The 27,860-nt window shown below is 34.3% G+C and overlaps 1 protein-coding gene and 1 long non-coding RNA gene across 2 annotated transcripts in view; one reads left to right on the top strand and one right to left on the bottom strand.

The window, feature by feature from the left end:
- The window catches only part of LOC113492131 (rap1 GTPase-activating protein 1), a 276,804-nt gene that overhangs the window by 179,094 nt on the left and 69,850 nt on the right, over positions 1–27,860 (bottom strand). The gene's annotated exons all lie outside the window — the stretch shown is intronic.
- LOC113492182 lies at positions 2,232–9,691 on the top strand. Its single transcript, XR_003400481.1, has 3 exons — positions 2,232–2,464; positions 9,164–9,342; positions 9,595–9,691. It is a non-coding gene; the product is annotated as an uncharacterized LOC113492182 (long non-coding RNA).

The following is a 27,860-nucleotide window of genomic DNA, read 5'->3' as shown; positions in this document are numbered from 1 at the left end:
AGAGTTACAATTACAAAGAACGGATAAGCAGAGAATACAGATCATAACATTTGTACAACTCATTAACAATTTTATGAAGTCGCATTATGCGGCACGAATGCAGATATACCTCCAACTTGAAGCTAAGTAATAAAAAGTAAATAAAAACTCCTAGACATTTGTTTGCCGCAGGTGCGGTCTTTAGAGCGAAGGTCACATCGAAAGCTAAGCTGAGCGAGCTTGTCCAAGCGAGGTATACGTTCACTGCTTATGACACTTTGGACATACCACTTTTTTAATTTTGAACCAGAGGAAATCTTCTTATAATTCCTTTGCTTGGGAATAGGGTGTGTCGGTTTTTATTGGCTAAAACTTAACATCCTAAACTATTGAAATCTGAGGTGTAAACTTATGATAAGAGGTAAATATTGGGATAAAAGTAGGTAATCTCAATAAATAATTAGTTTAAATAATAATAATACAGATATTATAAGATAGTCATGCCTAGGAATGAGTACAATTTGTATATTGATTGTTCACCGTATCCTGAGCACATAGTTTGCAACAGATAGCTTTTGTGTGACGCCACTTTTAAGTACGATTTTTGACAATTGAAAGGTTACAAATTTTACTCGTGCACTTTAAAATAGGACACTGATTAAAAATAAATTTAAATTTAAATTTCTGTCATCATCCCTGTTACTCGCTCAGCTCGCTTGCTCATTCGCTGTCAGTGTGACCTGTACTTAATAATACCTGAATATTACAAGCACTCTTATCTGCCAAAAGTGCGCAAAAGATAAGGGATGTAACAGTCCCCTGGTAACATTGCCTAAACAAAGACAGTTTATGTACCTGGAAATTTCAGCAATACATTAAAGAACTTTGTCTGAAATATCAAGGCCTATGCCTACTTACTTATGTACACGAAAAGTTTTCAAATCAATGACTGAAGTTTCGTGTCGTGTCTGAAACACTTGTTTTGAAAGTGGTTGTGATTTAAATAAGCGTTTAGAAAGACTGATTGAAATTTAATTTCGGGTTGAAACTAGTTTTAATTTTAAGTTTGTAACCCTGTGTTCTCTTTGATTTGAATGTGATTGGCATTTTGATAGATGACTTTATTTAGGTTTCATTTACTTGTAAATGACAAAGTTTTTGGTTTATTGGAAAACATGATTGCAGGGATAGCCGAGTGGTTAAAAGTCACCACGCATAATTCAATTACTATTATTAATTTAACGTTTAAATACATTCAGACAAATTAGCTACAGAAAAACGATATCGCTATAAAAATTCGTCAGCCATCAAATTATGACTTACCTACAGTTGCTTTACCTCTTTTTTTGTTATATTCACTATTCTAGCGGCAACAGGAAGAAAATAATCTGTAAACATTTCAATTGTATGGGCTACAATGGTACTTGACTTGATATAGACAGGTGGTTCAGTAATTTTCATTTTAACTTGTACCGGTTGCTTGCCGAATAATAAAAGAAAACAAAAAGGTGTCAATACTACTCTTCTACGGTGGAGGCGAGAACAGCACACTGAACTCCGACCATCAGAACTGCGGGAGAAAGTCCGGAGCATACCTCTCCCGCAGCCCCTTTTAAACCTGCCAAAGCAGCGCAACCAGTCATGTACAAATTTTGAACTGCACTAGGCAGTGTTGGGTTCGGGATAATATCAAACATTGTCATCTCTTGCCACATTAAATGCGACTTCCCGAGAAGAATGAGACACCCAACAAAACAAAAATAATTAACCTATTTATATTCTAGAAGGAAAAAGTTTCTATTGCGAGTGTGAACACTTTTTAATACTTCGATTGAATAATGAATGAATCCCGACAGCTTAGTTTGTAATTTCAAATCAATAGAGAAATGGTATCTTTAAAACAATGACGGATTAACAAAAGCACTAAATAACCTACTTAAATAACGAAAAAATGTTGGAAATTATGGTATTAAGATACTCAGTGACATCTATTAAAATTAAAAGTAATCAATAATAAAAATTAAAAGACTTGAGGGTAGGTCTAAAAATGCAAACTCGTTCGAATCGTAAAGAGTGCAGGTGGTCGAAATCGGAACTAACGTTTTATACAAAGAAGTGTTAATTTTCAACCAAATGACAGCTACACTAGCGCTTGCAATGCATGCATTTATAAGTTGGCAACAAGTTTTTGAAGAATTGAATTGTTTTGTTTTAAGCTTCCTAAGCGTTATCTTTCTCTCCCGTTCGTATTTTGAATGATAATGACTATTGTTTTTATTCGTTCTGATGACATTTGGTGACGGAAATACAATCAGCCAGTGCTTTTTGTTTCAATTTTGTGCGTGCACGTAAATATTTTGTTCAAAAACAAACTCTTTGGATTTTATTAAGACATTAAATTGCGTAGGCGTTTGACAGTCGATATCGCTTATCACTTGAGTGATTGAAGTTAATTGAAATGGACCATTCCGCAAATAGATCACAGGTAAGAAAATTTGAATTTCATATAAATTGTTGCATAAAATAGAAGTTTTCATTAAATTTATCTGTATTTTATTAATTAATCTATCTCAACGATGAGGTGATGTGAATGTTTGTATTAATCAACTGGTACTGGGTCCATTGGATAATGTTATTTCTGTATATTTGTTTAACCTTTTCTATTTAAAACAGTTGTGTCTGAAATTGTTTGAATCGTTTCTCTGCCATTCATTATTATTAAAATTATTATCATTACTCACTATTTATGTACTGTTTTTTTTTACTCCGCTTATATGATCGCAAAATACCGACAGTAGAGTTTAATCCACAACAAAATCCAGTAAGTACGAATTACGTACGAAATAGCAAATATTAGAAGAATCTAAGTCTACTAGTTTAGTATACGACCTCAATCATTTACCTGGGAAACTGTGAAACTGTCAAGTGTCAAGAACTGGGAAATTGACATTTGACAACTAGTGAAATGATAATACAGTTTGAGTTCATAAATATGTTTTTGTTAATCACTATCATAATTGTGACTCAGAAGTGCTTTGAAATAATTTCTAATCTTTTGTGACTAAGAAGTGTAATTTAAAAATATTTATTACAACATATCAGTAACTTTCCTGTCATATATTATAAGCATTTTTAAACAATAATTCTAAATTCAGTACAGGGCGGAACACTCACGGTTAATATAATGAATTTCCAATTATTGTCTTGGCAAAATGCTTAAGTGTAAAATTTAATCCAATTGTCATTTATACATCGTCCATTGTAAATAGCAGAATAAGGGCAGTGGTATCAGAAGTGATATATCATAGTCGGCAATGTATCGCATCGTCAAAATAAGCCTTATCAATCGAATATCAATACTTTTATTAGGGCCTCTACAAAAGTCTTCTGCTATATTTACACTGCCGAAATTATTAAGAATTTACGAAACAAATATTATGCAAATCCTGTTAGGTGTGCCGAGGGTGTCAGTCCGTCTCCTTCGACCCAAATCCTTTATTATTGTAATGAGCTACAAAACCGGGCACAACTCTCCCAGCCCGTAACCATCAATATGGATACATTAAGATCTAAATATGCTAATTTAAACTCCGTGAGAATTATTTAATCATTTTGCATTATTTATTGTGATATAAATATTTTGTAGATGTTTGAAGCATTTGCTTGTTAGACTGGTGTTGTTCAAATTCATGAGGAGAAATCTTATTCGAAAATTGATGTGGTGTTCTAACTGGAAAAAAGAGTGACGTGGGGTTAAATGAATGGTGATTTTTTATGTGACTGCAAAAAAACATTAAATGATAATTTAAAATTGTAATATGAAAAAGAAAGCAAAGAGGATTCTACCTAGATTTTATTTATTAAATTTATTTTGTTTTCGAAATTATAATTTACAGTATCTCAAAAATGTAATCGTAAATTACAATCAAAGTATATTTAAATGTTCGCAATGTTTATTATCTACAGCCCCTGCCTATTAATCAAGTGTTTAAAAAAGCCACCCACATTCTGCTACCAACAATAATCCTAAGACCTCTCATAAATAATGTACTCAATAAATAACAGGATAAAAAATCCTTATAGTTCCTTAAATATCTAATTCCGTCCAATACAAACGAAAATGAGGAAAAAAGCGTAAAACAAAGGAGGCTGATAGCCTTTTAGAATACTTACATCAACATCCAAATAAATATTTTGCCAAAAAGAGGCAGGAGGAGTTAACTCAGTCTAGCATTTTTATATTTGTCAATAATTTGTATAAAATTAAGTTTTTTGAGTAATTCCACATCGACAAAACGTAACTCAGTTGTCTAAAAATCTAATAGGCCAAAAATAAATGCGAAGGAAGATTTTTTTCCAAAAAGAGGGGGGACGAATTCTCTACTCAGGTCAATTTTGTGGTCTGGGACTTTTTACATACATATTGGTTTCGAATTGAGTGTGATTTGTTTATTGCTTTAGTCTTGTACCGGTATCCCGAACCATGCAGTATTGATTTGGATGAAAGTGAGATGCCGGCTCGACGCGCGTCTCGCCGCCGGCTTCCCTTGTAGAGACGGACCTCCCGATGTAGGAACGAACGGTCTTGTATTATATACTTCCCGTCGCGAAAACTTAGATAGTGCGATTCAGGATTTCAGCTTATATCTCAATGAAAATTCGCGAAAAAATTCTACACATTTGGGCAAGAGGTAAGTTTCGGTAACAAATACTTTGTGGCGAAATTTCAATGGAAAGATTTGAGGAAATCTTAAGATTTTTGGATGTTTTGTCTTTTTGTGGTGAAAGCTATGTAATTAAGAAAGTATAGGTATTTATTTGGGAGAAAATACTACAAAATATAAGGAAAACCCTGTAGTGACCTCTGGCATTCTCATTACATCGATCATAACAGTTTTTTTTGGGGATTTTACTCTTATACCCCAAAATGTATTGGTTTTGTCTTGTAAGTTGCTTATAAGACATATAACTAATTAGATTGTATTACAAGTCAACCAGAAAATAGAAAATATGTAAAAAGTGGATTCGTTGCAAGGCTCGATCTTAGGCTCAATGCAACGAAGCGCTGAGTCTAGCATCCCGACTAGGTTTCAGACTGAGATGACCTAGTTATTTGTAATACGTAAACATTGAAGCGCTTTAATATAACCCTACGAAGAAAAACTTGCGTAAACTTCACGAAAAGTTTTATTAGAATTAGATTTGTCGCAAGCATGGCTTCATAATTTCACTCTATTCATTAGGCAAAATTGTGTTAAAATTTTATTTCATCTCAAAGATTTGTTTTCATAAAAATATGACTTTAGAGAAAAAAATACTGTCATACATGCAAAAAGCTTTACGTTTCTTGTGAATCGGAGATGCCTTGAGCTGTACTTCAGTCGAAGTCTTACGCGAGAGTAGAGGTGCGATAGAGATGAGAATATTATGTTGGTATGTCTTAGACATTGAGGGGAGCTTTTAAAAGAGTTGTATCACATTTTAGGAGTGATATCATTCATTATTGTATTCAGTATATTATGTTAAGTATTTCTTAGTTATGAGTATGTTATTTCATCTTCCTATACACGTTGAAGCCGGTTTTTTGGTAGAAACGCTTTTTTGATCTCATTGACTTTTAGACCAATCCCACATAATTCAAATAACTATTCCGTTGAATGAAAGTGTTTTTTTTTTGGAGTTTTTGCACGTGTATGCCTATATTCTACTTTAACCAAATTGAATTGAATCGCGAGTGCTACTATTTGCGTAACAAATATATTGTATGGTATTTTTAGTGCTTTATATCAATGGGAGTAGTCAGGAAGTTATTTTGGACGGTGACATTAAATTGGACTTCATTGTGGGATTGCAGTCAATGACAAAATAAATAATATCAGCAAGTTAATGACATTGCATGAGGAGTTTGCTGAGAGGGTTTTGCACCCATGCTCAATCTTCCCTTATATCGAAGGTTTGAGGATTGATCACCACGCTACTCTCTGCGGGTTGCTGGTCTCCAGATTTTATTTTCCTTTAAAATTTCAATGGCAAAAAGGCGTCAAAAATTCTTCGTCATTAATTTTGAGATGTCCTAATATACACTTAGTGCCAAGTACTGGACTATCGTCTAGAGGTAGAGCCACTGGGTTCAAGGTAGGCTGAGAAAACTCAACCAATAATTATGCAGGAAACACGTCAGCTCCTGAGGACTGATTCAATGCGAAGAAACGGACGCCCACAAACGTTGAATAAAATATTGTTTAAATAAAGAAATTTTGACAAACTTTAATAGTGAGATTTAGAACTATTACCTGCTAGGCTATTCAACAATAGAATAGTTTCCGGAAGGACAATTGCATTTTTGTCCTTATCGGACCCATCGGTTTTTGGGTCGCTCTATTGTTATTTGCCGAAACACGCTGGAGTAAGATCGCTGCACTCCTCAGTCAAAACTAGTACAAATTATTGTACTAGTTCAAAATAATTTAAACAAACAGTTTTCTTATTACTTTCGTGAGGCGATAAGTTCATGATTTAAGATTCCGGTTCTATCCAAACTATTCGCGCCTAAGTACATAAATAATTACAATAAATTAACTGTAAACCTAACACAGAAGAACATGGTGGATTTTATTCTAAAAATCAGCTCGTAGGTACTATCGTATCTTTATATTTTTACTTTTTAAGGCAGTTTTGATAACTTATCTTATAAATTACCTATATAATACTGGAATAAGGGTAATGGAAAATATAAATAAACAATCTAATCTATTACTCTTTACTTGCTATTAACAAGAAAAAAGCAAATAAAAGTTATTATACATTATGCACCGTAGTTCATGGTTATTAATGGCCTAGTATCCTCTAGAGAAAATATTGAACTACTTCTCTCGCTTTTATCACCTGTGTTAACGTGTGTATGAAAGAGATAGCTATTATTACTATTGTATCTTCGTAACAATAACGTTATGTGGTACGTAATCAATTATTCTTCTTCACAATGAGAATGTAATATATGATTTAATTAGCTTACTGGTATTTTCTTTTGACCTTGACGTGTTTTTTTGTGGAAAGGGACCCATTTTCATATTATAACCATTCTCAGTATCGTGATTGCTATTAAATTTATAGCTCACTACTGGGCAATGGGCATCCCTTTGGCTATGGTAGTTACCGGTCAACTTTTCTAAATAAGGTCTACTGAACGCTAAGTAAATTGATCAGACGATCACAAAATAGTATATGATCTAGACAATACCATAATTTAAGGACAATCAACCTTATTGCTCAATTTAAAACAGGTATTTAGTAGGTGGTGGTATTTATATATTTAGTTATATTGGGGAAGTCATCAAGGTTCAGTTTTGTATGTCGTTACTGGTTACTCGTACTTGCCTGTACCTCCTAGATGTTCATGGAATACCAGGCGAAAGACCAAATGTTTTTCTTTATGCCTCTGTAGTTTCGAAAAAATAAATAATTAATTGTATTTCTCTCATATGATTTCGACGAAAACCTAAGTGTACGTTGGAACTTTTAATAATAAAACATAGTACGGATTAAGAGCTGAGCTGTATGTTTTTAACAATAAGTTTTTAGTATTTTTAAAAGTAGAAATTATACGGTTAGTAGTTCTTTGTTGTCGCGTATTTTATATTTTGTTTGTAAAATGTGGTATTCAGCTGAATTCTAGACCTAAATATATATATATATTATAGATTCAGAGAAGTCTAAACAGATTTGCAATTAAATAGAAATAATACAATAAACATACATCAAATTCTAGATAATCCCAGGCCCTGTTCCTAGTCCCTAGGCCTGTCCGAGGTTAGAATTTTTCCATTTTGCAAACATTATCCACTACGCAGCACTTTTTGCATAATACAGAAAAAAACAACTAAATGCTAAAACTTGAAGCAAAAATATCTTTGTTATAGATAGACAGGTGAATCAAAATGAATAAATCCTCTTTTAAAGCAATCTCAAACGTGTTCATTAGATCATAATATTAGAATCAAATCTTGACACCAGTTTTATGATTGACATCAAGCACTACAAAATTGGTCATAGCTTGTATATTTACATTACACCCACACTAGACATATATGCTTGCTTGTTCCGGGATGGTATTCTGTATGACATCACTATGACTAATTACGTTTTTATACGTCTCACAAAAACTGACTAGTATTTGTTTTTAAGTGTTTAAGTATTTATAATGAAACTGCTTCATATGTTTATAAGGACATTATTTTTATGAAGTGTGCTTCAACTTTAATAACAAATTTATTTTTCGAGTCAAAATGAATGATACCCTATGATTTAAGATCAACAAATGTATGGAGGAAACCTGTATCCGCAAGGGTAATAATATTGGTAAACCCAAGAATGGGACTTGTGAAAATTTAGAAGTCAAAAAAACTTGCTTCTAATATTTATAAACGCGAAAGTTTGAATGTATGGATGTTTGTTCCTCTTTTACGAAAAACCAGTGAACGGATTTAGACAAAACCAGGTTTAACATATAGTATAGTTTTTATCCCGTTTATACGTTCCCGTGGGATCACATCAAACTTATAACATCAAGTTGTCTAGGACATATTTTTCTTCTGACTTAACTGTTACCCTTAAAGCATTATATAAATATCGAATTGAAATATCAGCTGAGCCCTTTCTCGATACTTCAAAGAGCTTAAAATATCATTCCACACGACTGAAGTCAGATAGAAATTAATATATGTAAGTAAACATATGGTAAGAACATCGTACGTAGAAGTTTCTGCATTTTTATTAGCGTTGGAGTTTGTTCAGATAATCCTGTTTTATTCAAAAAGTAATGCGATCTATACGAGACTTTTAACGTTGGAACAATAAAAAAAATCTTCTTAAAATGGAAGCAGGATTCGCACATTGAGGCTTCCGTACAAATAGGCTTAAAAAATAAAACTATTGGGTAGAAATTTGAGTGTGGGTACCCATTTTGTCACTTAACATAATTAATATAAGTGTATTTAACCCCTATCTTTGCTTTCAGCATTTGCTATAGCTTCAACAGAAACACTACACCTATAAAAGTTTACTCATAGTCCCTAGCATACATAGTAAGGAATGTCTTCAGTAAGTTATTCCGCATTATAGTAAAAAATTAAGAAAGTTCGATTTTTGACGTGTCTTTAAACTATTATTTTTTATATTTTTTCAGATCGAATGGTGGCTTGGCGTAGAACATGAACGAACAATACCATCTTGTCATACTTAATGGGGGTGTTTAAATATGTGGGAGTTCGCCATAATATTTCGTCACATTCTGGGGAGTCTGCCGGGGAGAGTTGTTGCGCCGTTTCTTCTCTCACAGAAAAAGCACTTAGGAAGCAGTGATGGGTAGGCGAAACTGGGTGCTGTCCAATGTAATCTTACCTTCAAAAAGTGCTACTTAGTAGAGTAATTTGAATGAATGACTTTGATTTTTATTTTGATTTTGATATCTACGAGGGTCCAGGTAGCTTAAAGTCGTCCTTAACACATGATTTTTTGGCATAGAAGTGATCAACAGGATTCCCAAAACCCTTATTAGGTTTTTACTTAGTAAGTCGTCTGCATCCCACGTATACTGAAGAACATAAATTCCCAAAGATAAACACTCGAAGTCGACATCAACAATTGTAAGTCGAGGGCAAATGTTGATTTAACCCTTGCGTGGATCCAATTTGCGGCCAAAAATAACCCGCGGTATGTTACACCAGTTAAAGAAACATATATGGTGAAGGTACTGTATTATTACCCCTGTCTGGGTTTTTATATGGTTTAGCTATTTACAAGATATGCGGTTGGAGGGGGGAGGGGTTGTGAAAATATGGACAAACTATTGATTTTTCATTTATACCCAAGCTGGTTGTAGAAAGCAATGGTATGTGTAAATCAGAACTCTGAGGTATATGAATATCAGTTTATCTTTTTACTAGATGTCGATGCAGGTAGAACTCTAGACAAAAATATTAAAGTGTGTATTCTTATTTTTTCAATTGTTTATTAATCTTAAATATTTTCTTACTACGTCTGACTTTAACATAATTCAGGAGCTAACAATAACCAAATACATTGTAAAACATAACAACCCAAAGAAAATGAACACCGAAGTTAAAACCCAACTTGTGTGGTCTATAAATGTCTAAGCAACATTGTTACGCAATATAAAACGCGAGTTTTATTAAAACCGCTATAAATATACTAAATGGATTTTACTTGTACACACCAGCTCCTGTGGTTACGACTTGACAAACAGCCCATTATGTACTTAAAGTACATGATAGCTAGTGTAAAACTGTGGATTGGCTAAACTGGTTTGAGCCTATAAAGAAACAGCGTGCAACTGTTGTATTGGATAAATTGTAGTTTAATTAATTATCTAATTCTGCCTTTTACTTAATGTAGACAAAACTTACAGATAGGTTAATAAATGTTAGTTATAATAATTAATTAGAATAATTCGTTATGTGATTTTAAATGTTAATAAGATTGATCAAACAGTTCAAACTGCAATTCGAAATTCATGTTTGGATTAGAAATGGTATCAGAATGTTTACGTATTTTGCAACTGTTTCGGCTAATTTTATAGCTCAATCCATTACTTAATTGTTTGTATTTTAGCGTTAGTTAAATATTAATTTATTTAGCTATAGTCGTGCTTATGGTGAACGAACGGCACTATTAATTATGACAGATTCATACTAGCAATATTTTTGGTAAAAACTTTCCTTTTAATACCAATAAATTGGCATTATTAGAGATTTACATCGATAAAATTTTCATGGGAACAAATGACCTGAATTTATAAAAAAAAGATAAACAGTCGACTTGAGAACGTCCGCTTTTTTGAAATCAATAAAGAAACAAACAATTAATTCAAAATGTTTATGATAATTTTCAAGAGCTTTAAGATAGCTCCAACATTGCCAATGTAAATAAATCTGCTTATTTCGGTTATAAAAGCAAACTGACGGGTCCTAGTTAATCCTTGTGACTGTGATGTTTACACAGATGTTCGCGCAATCAGATACGCTGGTTTGATAGACTGCCTGTGGATTGACTTATGACATGAATGAACTGTTTATTATAGACAGTAAATTGACATTAAATTATTCGCGATGATACTACGAAGATAAAAATAATATTAAAATTCTCGTGACACGGTGTACGTAGTTGAATTCCTCCGAAACGGCTTGACCAATTCTCATGATTTTTTGTCCTTATTGGGTAGATCTGAGAATCGGACATCATTTTATGACACTCTGTGATTCTTTTTATCATGCAATTGCTTTTTCACAATTGCAATAATATGTCGGTTTGAAATGTGTCTGGGGCCCAAGAGGTAGACAGTCAGACGCACATCTCATAAGCAGATAAGTCCAGTAAAGCTAGATATAGATAATTCGAAAGAAGGCAATACAGACCATGATTGATGCTGATTAAAAGAAAATGTCAGAAAAAAGAGATTCCTAAGGCGTATTTATATCTTGAATGGAATACCGTGCCGAAATCCATTTATCAAGAATTACTATAATTGTCTATCATAGATCACCTTGAAGCATCTGTTTAGCATTGAATTACAATTAAGCGTGATTAACACAATAATTGATCTTGAACTGTTAATTACGATATAACATGCCCGACTTTTCTCTACAATTGTAAGTTCAATTCATCTGTGCGCGCGGCGCTATGTGTGCGTGCGATTTAGCAGCTTTGAATGTGACAGCGACACACACACGAAAGCTGTATTGCTACACAACGTACTGTATACTTACAAGGGTTACCCACACATAGCGCCCTGCGCAAAAATGAGTTGTATTAACTTTAAAAGTATAAAATGTAGTATCAACTTGCAGCGGTATATTGTGAGCTGACATAAAGCATAAATAACACTGTCATTGTCGCAGTATGGAATGGAAATGCGGGTAATTTTCTCTAAAGGAATCTTTAATAGTATGCACAGTGTATTATTGAAGACTAGCCGTACCCGTGACTTTGTTGGCGTGAAATTAAACAGAAAACCACTTACTTTATTTTTCTCAAATAATAGTAGCCTAAGTTCCTTTTTATTAGGAACAAACCGACAGACAGACATAAATCGAAATATATATTCATATATAAACACATATGCATGTTGTAAAAACATTTTTAATGCTGTATACTGCTTTTTATAGTATACAATAAAGAATATTCTCTTTCCCAAAGGGAACGAATAGAACACCATTTCCTATGTGTTCCAGTAAGGTTACAAGTTGGCGAGCCTAAAACCTATTCACCAGCCAGTAAGGCAACGCGACAATCCTATTTAGTCGTGTCATGAGGCAGACATAATAAATAAAAAGTTGCATATGAAATTGCAATATATGCTTGTACCTGTACGGTGAGCTGCTAACCAAGTCTGTTGCCAATGATGAAGTGAGACGGGGCATTGTGTTGCACTTAGCCTCTCGCTCTTACGATAATAAGAGTCTTACTATGAGAGTTTATAGTAAAGGTGCTTGTAGTATTAAATGACGTGATAGTGTGGAAAAGTGCTGCAGGAATACAACATCTGTGTATTTCAATTGTCTTGCTATTCGTTTATTCTGATATAGCCTGGCGACGTACGGACAGACAGACGGACGCACCGACAGACGGACGAACAGGCAGATAGTCAGACGGACAGCGAAGAACCAGTAATAAAGTTCCATTTTTACTTTTTTTAAACGGATTAAAAACAATGTACATATTATTAATTCTAATTAATATGATGACAGACTAATATCGTTACATAGGTAGGTATATAACAGGAACATTATCGTTGCCACGTCGGTGTACCCCATGAGAATAATGTTCAGTGAACGTTTAACGGCTGGTCATTATTATAATGAATTAACTTGCTTTTAGTTTTAACTATAATGTGTTGGTGAGAAACTACCGTCAGCAAAAAAATTGTGTTCGTAGATTAAGTATTGGGGCTAGAAAACAAAAGCTTTGCTGGAAAGTTTTTAGCATTATAATATTTAAAATTAGCTAGACACGAAAATTATAGAAGCTTTAAAGAGATATTAGGTTTAGCTGTTTGTCAAAATAAAGACGTAATTATTTCAAAATGCTCGTGGCTAAGCTATAACCGCATAAGTGATTCGATCACAGGTTAAGCTATGCTTGACGCGGTTGGTCCTTAGATGGGTGACCATCTTTGTCATAACGAGTTCCTCCGTGTTTCGAAAGGCACGTTAAAATTGTGGGTCCCGGCTGTTATTCCTACATCTTTGAAAGTCGTTACAGGTAGTCAGAAGCTTGAAAAGTCTGACGGCCAGGCTTACCAAGGGGTATCGTGTTGCCCAGGTAACTGGGTTGAGGAGGTCAGATAGGCAGTCGCTCCTTGTAAAACACTGGTACCTACTTAGCTGAAACCGGTTTGACTGGTAGCCGACCCCAACAAAGTTGGGAAAAGGCTAGGCCGATGATGATGATATTTCAAAATGGGACGCATATTTAAATCTAACTAAGATCAACTCCCTACTAGATCCCTACTAAAATAATGAAAATGTATTTAGGAAACTTATGCTGAAAAACTGGCAAAAATCTACATTTAATAAGGTACTTTAAAAAAAATGCTCATCAGCTTTTGTTTCTTTTGTATTAGATGACTGTGTCGCTACTTTTTGAAAAACTATAATTAAGACTTGTGAAGTATTAGAAGAACTAGTTTTTTACATTTTCAATTACAGTTCTTTTGTATTATTATGTACGCAAGTTTAAAAATCATAAGTCATAACGCAAAAATAAATAATAAGCTGCCATCACACAAAATGAATAATAATCCAAACAAAACAAATTCATTCTCTGTAACATAAGCGTTTCATTTGAGCTAAAATTGAGTCGAGTTGGATACAGCAATTAACCCTAAGATCATTATAACCGAGATAACATAAGTGATAATTAAGATGGAATAACTGTTTCGGAACGCTCGCAAAAGATAACACCCCCTCTCAATGAGTTCGGAACACAAGTTAAATTAATTAGAGATGGGCCGAATAGTCGGGGAGGCCGAGAATATTCGGCCTTATTTTTGGCGATAAAGTGGGTTGTTCTAAGGAGGTTTATTTTTTTCATAAAGGTGTTTGTATTTTTAAAATAGCTCATAATTTATTACTAGTTAAATTAAAGCTAAAGGTAGCTGTTTACAGCAAATGAGACGAAATTGTTATATGCACGGACTGTAATATGGGTATTTCTGAATACGGCTCAATATGGCTCAAATTAATATGAATATTTAAAATTTACTCTCTAACATAAGTACGAAATTAAACAATGTATATATTTTTATGATTTCTTCTTTTTTGCGATCTAGCCTTCGATTAGTGGGCCGTCTGGCCGGATAGTCAACAAAGCGAATAGTCGGCCCATCCCTACTCATTATACGTTGATTCTATGATAATACTGTTAAGTATATCGATTGCAGTATGAATACTGGAGCTACGAAGCGTGGGAAAATGGAGTAAGTATATATTAATTAATGATTAATTCATGGTAATAAGTTTGCTCTGATATCAATATTAATGGTAGCGGTTAGACCCAATGGTTTTAAGATCTGGTAATAAAAAGATATTCGAAATAATGATCGGAACCATATGTAAAATTTTCTCTTTAGGTATTTTTCCCGGTAAATATGCGTGAGTCATCATTTTATAAAAAGCCCCCTGATTATTTTACCGACTGTGCCTTAAAGAGGGTTTTATTTTTTCTTCTATAGAAGGTATACTGTGATTGTATGGTGTACTTAAATTTCATTTCGCTTCTATGGATTCAATTTGATTGGATGAATTAGAAGTGATGTTATTCATAAGACAGCTTATTTCCGAGTTTTATAACTTCTGAGCTTTTTCAAAAGACTTTTTGCATTGATACAGTATCCAACGTGACGTGTTATTTCTGCGGGTCCAAATCAACTTTCTTGAAGTGGTTTCGTAACTGAATAAAGTTCACGCTTGGCTGATGTCGATGATTAAAAATGAAAACTCAATGCATCGGTGTGAGGCCGAACGGAACGGCGCTCGATACCCCGAGGTAACTACGACTACGTAGATCATTTATTTATCACGTGATGACGGACATGAGGATTCTGTTTCATTATACATTACACTGTATGTGAGTCATCACTTATACGGACAATGTCACACTACGCTAAAGAGTAAAGCATTACAAAGGTACTTTTAATAACGCCGACTTTATTCTATCCTTATATCCAGAACCAAAACCAGAATACCAGAACAATATTCATCTTCTATCTAGTTTTTTTATCGCTTCATTAAATATTTAAAAGATTGAACAATAAGCTGTGTTCCCTTTTATTGTCTAACCTTAATTTTACTCCAGCTTGTTTTGGTCCAATCTCACTGACCTACAAGTACAAAAACCGAGACATACCACAGTCCTCCTTTGAACAATTATCTAACCCGGTGTGTGACCCACGGTTGCGCAAAGGGTTCCTCAAAATCCTATCACAACTTTCTATACTAATCCACTTGAAATTATCCCCTGCCTTCAGATTATCCTGTCACCACTTTTTGGACCGACCATGGCAACCAGTCCATCCGCTGGTTCCCATCGTGTGAGCTTTGTCTAGCGGTCACTCCATGCAGCTGACTTGACACTGTAATCCCACTTCAGCCTGGCAGTTTTTTTAGCAGCAATCTCAGTTTTGGAGCGTGGTCTTCACGATCCGATCTTGTGTAAGTAATGTAATATAAGACAAATGCTGCGTTCCACAGCTCGTTGGCAAACTCCAAAGCAATGTTCTATTTTATTCTACGGTCCATTTACTCTCCATTTGTTTTACAACTAATTACGCTGAAAGGGAATGTTATCTTGTAAACTGTCAAAGAGGAAAACTTTTATAATAGATGGAGTCCAATAAGGAAGGAATCAATTCTTTCAAGACTAACCCTTAACCTTTGAAATTTACCTTGTATTAAGCCCTTACTTTTAAGTTAGCGGGTTCCATAAGCCATGTAAATAATTAATTTGATGGTTGGTACCGGGTAACCGCCGTGTATAAACACAAAGAATATTAAATGATGAAAACGGTCTTGGAAACTTATGTGTTTATTTTGCGACTTTTACGATGCTATGACCTGTGGAAGCAATGTCACATATCGGTGGTATTAGAGTTTTACTATGAAAAGAATCTAAATTCCTAAGAAGTAATTCCGTAGTAGTTTTTTGTTCTCAAGAACTGCTACAACTACTTATATCTCCTTCTATTCACGGAATAACTTTATGGGATCACCTGGATTTTTGGTTATGCGGGGGGGGGGGCGTCTCCCTTGGGGACGAAGTGGGTAGTGTCAGACTCTTTTTAATCTCTAATTAACAGCCAAACAACGTCTCCTGCGTTTGGCCGATGCGTGGCATTGAATTTTCATTACCTCCTTATAAAATTCGGTTTTTGCTGGTTTAACTTACGCTATAATTTGTTTGTTTCAGGATGAGAAGTTAAAAACTTCAATACAAGTCGACGAAATACCGCGGGGACTTGGGAGCTGTCAGACTAAAAAAGTTCCGAAAAAACAAATGTTGCCAAAGTAATATTGTCAAAATATACATAGAATTATTTGTTTTTTTATTTTCCTTTGTAAATAGATAATTACGTCCAGGATAAAAATAAATAAGTACCAATTTTATAAATTTAATATTACGCGCAATAAAAAAGCCTGTCTCTATCCTATTCTTCGAATGAATCTCGGAACAAAATAAGGATATTTAAAATTAAACCATAATACGTATGAACTACGTTATAAAAATAAAGTCCTTTTCCAGAAATTACCTTACTTAATTAATTTTTGTTATTGTACCTACTTGAGGATTTCTACTTCGTCTTTTCATTTGGAAATGTATGATCCAAGTTTTCAACAGGTCTACTGCAAATAACATTTTAGTGTCAGCTATCGAAAAATCTTTTACTAGCTTTCTTCCTTCCATGATTGGATAATCACTTGTTTTATCATGTTGGTTTTTATAATTTTGTTACTTTACATATCAACCAGCTGATACGAAATATAAATACTGAAACGTAAATATAATATTATGTGAGAAATATGCTACTACTTGCTGGATCCAAGAAAAAATGATTTTGAAACGGCTTATATTTTCCATTATTGTAACATTTTAAAGTGCCTAGAAAAAGACTACTTAAAAATACGTTTCTGATAAAGCTAGTAATGAAAGTGTTACTTTATTTTTTGTAATTCTTTTCAAACAAAATTGTTATGGTAAACGAACCCCGGACTAACCTAAAGGCCTAGTTTTTCAGGCTGTCTTAAACACGAAAAAATAGTTTTCAGTCTAGACCTTGCTTTATTTAATCTAAAAATAACATCTACATAGTACAAACTAAAGACTGTAATAATACGGTGAATGGTGAATGTTGAACCTAGCTTTAACATACGTTACAATTTAAGACAAGTAAAACCACGGAAGCAAAATAAATGAACGGATGCGGAATTTGTGTGCTTGTTACACTTTTATGGCTTAACTGAAAAGTATGTTGGTTAAGACTCAAGTTGTGGATATGTAGGGCTTTTTATAGGCGAGGAGCTGGTTCCATCCTAATACAGGTAAGTACCAATGTGAGTTACTTACTGACGCACTTTCATTTTTGTTCTAAGATTCCAATGAAGGTAAAGGAAACTTAGAGAGGAAACTGCCCATCTGATCGGCCTGGTGACAACTGCTGAAAACTTCTATAGGTACATGGGATGAGGCCTGTTCTCAGCTGTGGGATCTAACATTTAACATCTAAGCTCCAAGACAGTCTTCGTCTCCAAACGATCGCTTTTTCTCAAGACAACGGTAAATTTACCTGTAAAGCTTTCACTAACAAATCGTTGAATCGATTTTCGTGAAACTCGCTTAAATTTTTGGTATGTTAAGATATGCTAGTTTTTATTAAGAACCAAAATCTTAGCAAGCAAACTCGAGGCCAGAAACCAGTGAATATATAAAGCCAAAAGTATTAAATCAAATTTCAAAGTTCCGTACAGTCCCGTAGAGAACGTGAAAGTTCCCTTTTATCATCAAGTTCAAGTAAAATCTTTTATCTTTTATCAGTTTTTTATTCCAAGTATTCCTACGTGTGTACAGCGGCTTATAAATTTTGTGACTTCATATTTGTTTTTCGATCCATTTCATATTCCAAGAAAGACTATTGGATCTTTTACACGTGTCTTTGAGGAGAACATGACATGTGTAAAAAATATGGAATGTTTCAATTATTTGTTAATTTTATTGGGTTTTTTTACTTTTGATTGAATATGACCTATTTATTAGTTGGATGATAATTTTGGAAAATAAGACCATACAATACCCGACAGCTTTACAAAGGCATTGAAAAATATATAGGGGTGAGATGCGTAGTGATTGTTAGGGCAATTGTGAATTTTCAGCAGATAAATCTTTTTTTATTCCTGTTGCTTGTTCTCCCTTGACCATTTTTGTTGCCTGTAAACAATAGCTTGACTAAAATTATTCTCACGTATGCACCACTTAACTCTGATTTAATATCGTAAACTCGTTGTCATATTGAGTAATGGTCACTTAATTTAATTTATCATAAATTAATGTCATTGTCGTATCAATTACGCGTCATTACGTATGCCAGCATGCTTGTCATGTATATTAGTATTAAATAGTTGTCGGATATTCCCTTTGGGGTTGTCGGACTATTTAATAGTTATAGTCTGATATAGTATATTTATGTAAAGTGTCGAATTTGTTTATTGATTAGTGATGAAAGATGAAGTGATGAGTAATGTAGATCAAAGAGAATGTATGTTTGAAAGTCCTGCCTAAAATAAATCGAGTGTTTTCAAATATCTATTTTGTTAGAATAGGCTCTGCCTTGACTGCTCTACCGGACGGTCTGGAGAAGGAAGAATGAGGATTTTGTGATGTCAGCAGAAGCAATTACTATATTAAACGATAAACTACCTATTATACGACCTCCGTGGTCGAAGTGGCGTATGCACCAGTTTCTAGGTTGTTGCTAGCTCTGAGGTCCCGGGTTCGATTCCCAGTCGGGTCAATGTTTAAAATCCCATTTCTACACTGTCTCGGGTCTGGGTGTTTTGGTTCCTTCGTTGTATCTGAATTCCATAACACAAGTGCTTAAGCACCTTACTTTGGGTTCAGAACTTGCCCGCATTTATTAAAAATAAACTATCCACTTATCTTAAACTTAACTAATACTTAAACACGACAAGGCAGTTGATTTGGCTTTATTTTAAAGATGCTAACACGAGAAAAGGAAACTTGAGTCGACAGCCAATCTCCATTAATTAAAGTTAAAACTATAGGTACGCTCTGTGAGGTAAACCTCAAATATTAATAATACCTACAACTGTTCACAATATTAATACTCTGACTCAACAGAAGATCGACAATGATAAACGATGAGCCGAATAAACCAATAACTTACAATATTAATTTCAAACTAAACCACCATTCGCAGAGGTAACCACCATTGCTTGTGAAAGGCAGGGTTTATTCATATGTGTTATGCTGCCTACCACGTCACTTTCAACGCTGTATCATGATCTTATTATAGATCTTATAGATACAAACGTTCACGTCTTCGCTTTATACGGTCAATGAGACCACAATGCACGACCTTTATTATAGTAAGTTTTTTATAGTAGGCTTTATATTTGTGTTTGGATATCCAAGTGGAATGGTCACCACGCTAGGAGCCCACTAGGAGCAAAGTGTAGCGGTAGTCATACGCGTTTGCTTGTTTTGAGCCTCCTTGTGCCTGTGTCTTGTGATGTTCGTGAAATTCCACAATTAATTTTCCGGGATTAATTTTCTTATTGTGCTAAGTTTAAAAAAAATGACTAATACTCTGGGCGGCTTGTACTGAGTCCTGATTTATTTATGGTCTGAAAGGGGTCGACTTAATGGGCAAAAATTGGTTATATGTTATTGAAACTCATAGATAAAAACCGCCAAAACCGGGACTAGATCAAAACATAACACTCATCCATGATGAGGCGATGTAAGACAAAATTTAAACGATACGGTAGTTATATTCGTAACTTAGCAACTTTTATAACAAGTGAAGGTTGATTAAAAAATATATTTCAGTAAATTAAGTCGGCCATATTTGAACGAACTAGGTAAGTTTAAAATGATTTGGAGCATGGGGTTCCCTAGTTGCTAGCAACGTGCTTACGTATGTTGTAGCCTCTTTTGTTTAATATATTTTACAGACGATCACCTCAAACCGACAGGTATTTCTTGAAGAATCATCCTAAAAACGTCATTAGCTTTTTTTTTGTATTTCGTTTTATGATAAATGTGCTATCATTCCACGTACCCAGAACCACCTGTACTTATTTGTGCAACTCACAACAAGTTAATCAAACCTTCCAATAACAGTTCTCAATGCAGAATTCTAGGCCGAAACGATTGAAATTGTCATCAACCCAATAGAAACACAATGCCGTTTACAAAATCATTCGTAGGACTATGTGAAGTTTGAATATTATAGTTTGTTCTTACGGAACTCTGAAACCATACGCACCATCTGTTGCTACTCGCAGCACGTAGAGAACTAACTTCCAAGTATATGAGCTAGTTTTAATCATTAACTTCGAACTTGTTTTAAACTAAATACAGATACAGATGGGATTAAAAAGAGCTCGTTCAAGATATGGACCCGTTATGAACGTAGAGAATGTAGATATAAGGTAGAACATTGTTGTGTATTGGGACTACGTTGGCTTAAGTATGGTATTCGCCTTCTGGTTAAAGAAAAATCTTACCGAAGGACCTAGAAAACTAAATAAAGTGTTCAAATATTTAATACAAATTACAAACAGTTTGATAAAGCCCAGCAAATTTAAACTTTTGTTTAGTATATTGAAGTAGTTACTGGTTTTATAAGTCGTAGTTATAAAAGAAATAAAAAAATGGATCAATCGATTGTTATAACGGGAAAATGCAATTGATGTTTCCCTAAACCACTTTAGATACTTTGAGAATTGCACTAACTTCGCTCGTGAGTATGTAAATTTTGTACACACGGCTACGCTATTGGCCTCTGTTCACGTTGGCTTAACTCAAATATGGGTCCGGCTGAAGCTGAATAATCCCCTACGGTTACGTATATGTGAACGTTAATTTCATAATTTACTGCTAGCTTACTAAGTATGTTGACGATGTGGAAGCGAAGCGCGGATGAGACTAGGTATAAGTATTGATAGTTTTAGCCTATCATTTAGATATAAAGATAAATTGGGCCTTAATTTTAACAATAGTAGTCCCGTTTCTAGTCTCGCCTGAGATCGTCCCAACCTATAATGTCGCTCGATAATAGGCCCTACGACGAATAGTGCAAATATGGTGCGAGTTCCAGTTTGAGGTGAGGAGGCTGATATAACACCTGGAAGCGACCCACCTGCCACCATTATTGACGGCGTAAGCGCGCAGTTGGTGCATGAAGAATGCAATCTTAGACTCAGTTAGTAAGATGAGATTGATGTGTTAGGGGCAAAGAAAATAATACGAATCTACTATTCGTAGAATTGATTGACGGACATAAAAAAAAAACATTATTGCTATCTATAATGCTTATAAACAAAATAGTGGCAGCCATGAATTATGAAATATTATTATTTAATTTGCTGTCAGACAAATTACTTAACTACGTTTTAAATATGGATGCTATGAACACTAAGTCTGGGTAATAAATAATCAGGATTTAACAAAAGTTGTAAAACGGGATGATAATAAAGAATTCAGAGGGAAAAGCTCAACATGACCAAGTTACTTGATTCAATTTGGTTTTGATAAAACAATTTGTATACCAGAACATTTTCGAAAATCTTTTGATTAAGGTCATAATGCAGGACGGTTGTCGTTGTGGAAGTAAGACGCGGCTACGTGTAATGTAGTGTGGTATCTCGTTCCTACAATAACTCAAGTTGTACTTGTAGAGTTATAGTACGGGGTCTGGAATTATTTTTGGAAGGGCTCGTACTTTACATAATGGGTAAATTTTGGTGTGTCAATGTGTGCTTCATCTTAATATGGATACTGTTTTTCCGTGTAACAAGATTGTGATGGCGTTGGTTATTGTAACGCTTTGCTTTGCTTTGCGAACAATACGTTATTGTCTGATCACAAATTATTTCTAAACTATTGATCAAAACAGGAAATTAAAGTAAAAATATTAAATTAGATAAGCTTTCGTTTATTAAATTCTAGCTCTTTTACTATAACAATGAAAACTTCATAAGGTTTCTTAAGTAACGGTCAAAATTCTAAATAGCTCCCAAGTTACAATACCAATATAGCCAGAGTTAATTACAAAATACAAATTTCCATTTATTGACGTCATAACTAAATTGAGCGAATTTATGGGGCCAATAACCACGAAATGAAGTTAAGGGTTTAGTGCGCCCGCGGGGCAAATACAGCCTAGTAATAACTACCTGGCTACCCAATATTCATTTACAAACGTGTTTAGGTCTATAGATTATGTTTATTATGTACAGAGCACCCATCTCTTAAACCTGGATGCATATACCGTATATAGAGTGAGATGCCGCTACGCTCAGCTTACAGCGCCATCTAGCTTAAAGGAGCAACAACTATCAGGTGTTTTGTGCTCATGGTACGGGGGCGGTAATGTTATATGAAACTTATACATAAGAATGTATTTATATTACTTGTACCACATAACCTGTAGTTGTTTTAGTGCCAGTATAACTAGTGGTAAAAGGTCAACTAAGTGTACCATTTTGGGTTTATAACACAGGTTTTATTTAAGTAGATGCATTTATTTGCAAATATGGGTTATATTGCTAGTTGCACGAAAATACATAATTAACTTTATAAAAAGGACAGCTTTATAGCATAACTTGACGAAAAATATTCTAGGTTCAGCCATATCAGTAATTCAGAGCTAGACTGTTTACTCCATTCTAGGAGTAAACATAGAATCATTTTTCTAACTTTCTTGTGGCGAAGGAGGACTCTGGTTAGGTCTAAAACTAGTCGGGCAATCCCAATGAATGCGAAGTAATCTGGTGATAAGGAAAAAAATATTTTAGTTTAGATAAAGACACGCCTTTGTGAATCTTAATACCTTTCATTGTAAATACTCGTACATTGTGAATAATGTTTATATAAACAAAAAAATTACAACCTTTAGTAAAACAAGGAATATTCAGGATTTCTTCGGTAGCGAAAATAAAATACCAACCGTACGATATAAAACAAATAGCGACTCTATAAAACGATATCCATATAAGGAATCAAAGTATAACCTAACTTTACGAATTCGTATGCACAAGCACTCACGGACTTGCCATCCTTTTGCTTCCTCGAAGTGAAAGGTGACCTCTAAAGTTTGAAGTAGGTCAAGGTCATAGAAAACGTGTCTTGGATTTTTGACGTCATATTATGAGTCATTGTTTTTCCTAGTGTTCGCATATACTGCAAAGAACTCATTAAGAATCCACTTGTGTGATGTTACTGAGGGGGAAAAATGAGTTTTTGTCCCTCTAGTTTTTAGTTAGAAAGACGAGTGATATCACCCACATAAAATGATTAAATAAATAAGTGTAATTTGTTCACTCCGGAACTGTAGGTTGTATCCGGAATATTTCTTACTCTTACTATGTCCTTTTTCTGATTAATTTCGTTACGGATTTCAAGACAATCAATCTTTTTGGGACATATCCAGCTTAAACGTTAAATGGTATTGATTTTTGTCTTTGCTTTTTGGATTCTCGAGTTCTCACCAGACTTCCATTCATGTAAGGGTGGGTGAATCGTTCTATAAAAATAATAGCGCCTAGACGAAAACATGCATCTGTTAGAAATTAAAACTGAAAAAAGTAAGAATGGAAAAGTATTTAAAAAAAAAATCACTGACTCCCGCAAAAAGGAATTCAATCCCTGTGTCCTTATATTTTAAAAATCTTTCATATATGTAATCTGATTCAAAAACCTATCAATACAAATGAACAAATTTCTCATCATCCTCAAACACCCATTTCTATTTCACTATCTACATGTACATATATAGGGAATCACCACTAGAATTATGAAAAATTCCCCTATACCCATGTGATAGTAATTTGCAAATCGTGTGCTGTAACCGACGTCACAAAAGCACGCATAAGTGCGCCGTGTTTCCGTGGCCATGCCCGTACATCGCTCCGAATTGTTTTGCCTGCATGTCTATGCAAATCTAATCATGCAACATGGTGTGATGGCGAGGTGCTGGATGATAATCATTTGCAAGTGACGTCATTACTTTGCTTGTTGTATGTCTAGAATTTGTGAATACCACTGGAAGCGCCTAATAATTTTAATATGCTTAATTTTGTGAGGGTACAGTAAAACAGATATCTTTTTTTTCTATAAATCATACCTATGTAAATGCGGCTCTTATTTGACATGAAAAAAAAACGTCGCTGGCTAGTACACCTACACTGTTCTGGTAATAAACACGCTAAAATACAGGTAATGAACATAGAATAGTTTTTGTTGATCTAAATTAACTGGCTCATGTATCAGAAAACTGTGTAATTAACATTATTATTATGTCTATCTATATTATGTTTAAAAAATCTTCCGAGTTTAAAAAAATATGAAGAGATAAGCAACAAATAATGAGCGTACACATAACATATTACTATATTCTGAAAAGAAAGAAAATATCAGCATTATGGAAGCTACCCCTTATACGACATAGAAATTCTTTTGAGACGGAAAGTCTTTTTATGGAAAAGGTTGTATCGGAATATATCATACTTCCGGCCCATTCATAATATCTCTACATAACCAACTGACAGGGTTCACGGTATTGAAATATTTTTGTATAAATAATCCTACAAATGTGAAATATAATTCCATCATCATTTACCACACCATTTGTTGTGTCCCATAATCCTATTGTAAGAATCTAGGTCTGATTAGATTCTGATATCTGAGGACTTAAATGTCCATCAGTAGTCTAGCTGTGGGCTAAAGTAACCTGAGCAAAAATTTCATTTCGAAAACAGATTTTCGAAAACGAATTTCAATCTAAAATCAAGCAGATTTTTTTAAGTCCAAACTTTGTCTCAATGGGTAGTTCAGTTAAACAACCTTGATCAAAATCCTTAATAACCCCGCATATACTTTTCAGCACATGCGTAGAACATCAGCAAAATTAATTATTCTTGAAGGTTGAAAGTAATTCCGAGCGGATGGATCCCTCGGGCGCCATGCGAGCTGGCTCTTTGATCGTCAGGTGTCACATGTTAGTCCGACCTGAGATAAAAAGTAATGTCCCACTTAATACGTGTAGTAGGCTTACCTAGTTTGTGTCCCAGGTGAATAGTAGTCCTTTGTTTTAGTATTCTGATATTAGTATTATGTTCAACAAGGATATTGTCATTTAATAGGAACAGGAGAAGTTTTAAACTTAATAATATAAAACCTCTTTGATGATATTTTTTTAAAGTGATGTTTTCTGAGTTTTTGCTCGGCAATTTTTCGAGGATTCACGATTGGTATCTATCGGCTTAGGACAATGAGAACATAAAGATAAAAGTAAAAATCTACATCTCCCTCGGGATTGACGTGAATTCGTAAATGAAAAATGTAGACGGCTAATTTGAGATAAAGAAAGCTTTTGGGGAAATATAAACTTAGTTAATGGTTTGCTCTTGTTACAAAATGGGGATTACTTAGGCAATTTAGATCAAATAAATTGCTAAAATATTCTTAACATACCCCTTACGATTGAGAAGTCTTAAGGAATGTCATCTCTATTTTCTAAAATAAGTAAAAAAATCAGTAAATTATTTAAAGCAATAGATTTCATTACACATTTATATTCAAATCCCGTTGAAAATTTTCCCCAATTTTATAATCTCTTTAACAAGTCCATGTTACTTTTTCGTTAGAAGAAAATGGCGTTTTTACGAACCCTTTTAATTGAAGTAAGAAAGGCTCTTTGCTTTCAGTAAGGAAAGAAATAAGGATACTGCACATATCTACCGGAATGTTTTAAAGTAATATTTTTGCTTTTGTGGAAACAAGACAGCGCATTACACCCAGTAGAGCGGCGTCCCTTTTTCTGCCACATCATTGCTGGCAAGATGCTCCAACGAATTTCATTCTTCTGTTGAGTTTACGTCAGGGATGTTCTTAAGCATTAGCAGTGATTTCCCAAATGTAACTTTTGTTCCTCGTCAAAGTAGGTAGCGTTTACATTTTCTTACCCGTTGGAGTAAGTATTTTTCCTCCACTATTAATTCCATTACGCTCTGAGGATCGTTTACTCAAGTATTTTTGCTCATAGACACAATTACATTTAGTTTCCTCTTGAGTAAATTATTTAAAACCGGTCAATTTAATTAATTTGTCCTTTTTGTAATTTTTGTCAGTGAAATGTTTCTCAATTTTTTAAGGCTTGTTTAAGGTAATGGAAAGGCCTTTAAAATTAAAATGAAGTTAACTCGTAATGTGGTAGGAAATTCATAAAATATAAGATTTTTGAAACTGCCATTAAACGTGATATGCCCAAGTAGGGCAAACAGAATCAATAATATCAGATAAGATCCTACTCCAACGAATATATAATAAATAAACAGATACAAGAATCGCAAAAGAGTATAGTTAATCTTAACGCCAACTGTACGAGCATGCGCACACATGCAAATAATAATGCGCCGTGTTATTTGAATAAAAGGCACATTACAAAATCCCCTCTCGGAAGAGATTCTCCGGATACCGTGAATAACATCAAAGTTATTTGCGCATATCATGTATCCTTAAATAATGTTATGTGCCTCTGGGTCATTTGCACAAACCCCGAATGTATCTTGGATGGGTCTAAGTGAATCCTTGCTTGAGGCCAGGCCACGTATAAATACACAAGGTATGAGTTCAGGTAAGTATGTTAAATATTTATCTTGTTCATGATCAGGGCATAGATGGAGGAGGGCGAGATTAATTTTTTGGGTTCAGCTCGATTTTTTTGCTCTTGATGGCATGAAATTTAGGAGGCCTATGACCGGGTGGACGAACATGGGGTGATGATGATGACGTTCCGGGATTAAACTCAAACTCATTTCAGTTACTAATTTAGATTAGATATTAGTACAATAGTACTTATTCTTCAAGACATTTTTTAAGTAGCTTTAAAGATGCTCCCTGGTTGGTTGCTCCCAGTTTGATTTATGACATCGATCCTGGGACAAACTATTGCAAAATTGTGAGTTTATGTTTAGTTACTGAATCCTAAGTCAATTTAGTCGTTTCCTATTTCTGAATAATATTTCCCAAAATACCAATACTGGAAAAGTTTAAGCTCTTGAATAATTTGAGTAACTGAATACAATGGCTACCCAAACGGGATTGTTAGGATTACAACAAATTTATTTAAATAGCTTAAACAAACTTCTCTAATAATATTATAACGTCCAATGAACTGTGCTGTAATTAACTTTACGGCATTATACTTAGGCTTGAAACTTTGAATATTATATATTGACACAATGTTTTAATGTTTCTTTGAGTTTACATTAAGTTGAGCTTTCTTACCATTTGTCAAGGAAATGTTAGATACAGTTGTGGAAGCAAGACACGATGCTCTCCACTCGGCGGCAGATAGAAATAGATGGCGGAGAATAATACGTAGTACACTGTTTCTACGACCTTCAGTGTTGAGGAAAGCGACGCGAGGAAGAGGAGGAGTAGGAAGCAAGACAGTCCACTACACGGTATAGAGAAGCATCTCTTTCCCACACTAATCCTATCTTATGACGTGGTAATCGTAGGCCACCCTATTTAAGTAAGTCACGTGATTCTGAATAAGAAGGACA

This window comes from Trichoplusia ni, chromosome 1 (genome assembly GCF_003590095.1).
Source record: "Trichoplusia ni isolate ovarian cell line Hi5 chromosome 1, tn1, whole genome shotgun sequence".
NCBI classification, from domain to species: Eukaryota; Metazoa; Arthropoda; class Insecta; order Lepidoptera; family Noctuidae; genus Trichoplusia; species Trichoplusia ni.
The sequence above is the reverse complement of the archived record's forward strand: the minus strand, read 5'-3'. Positions and strand labels throughout refer to the sequence as shown.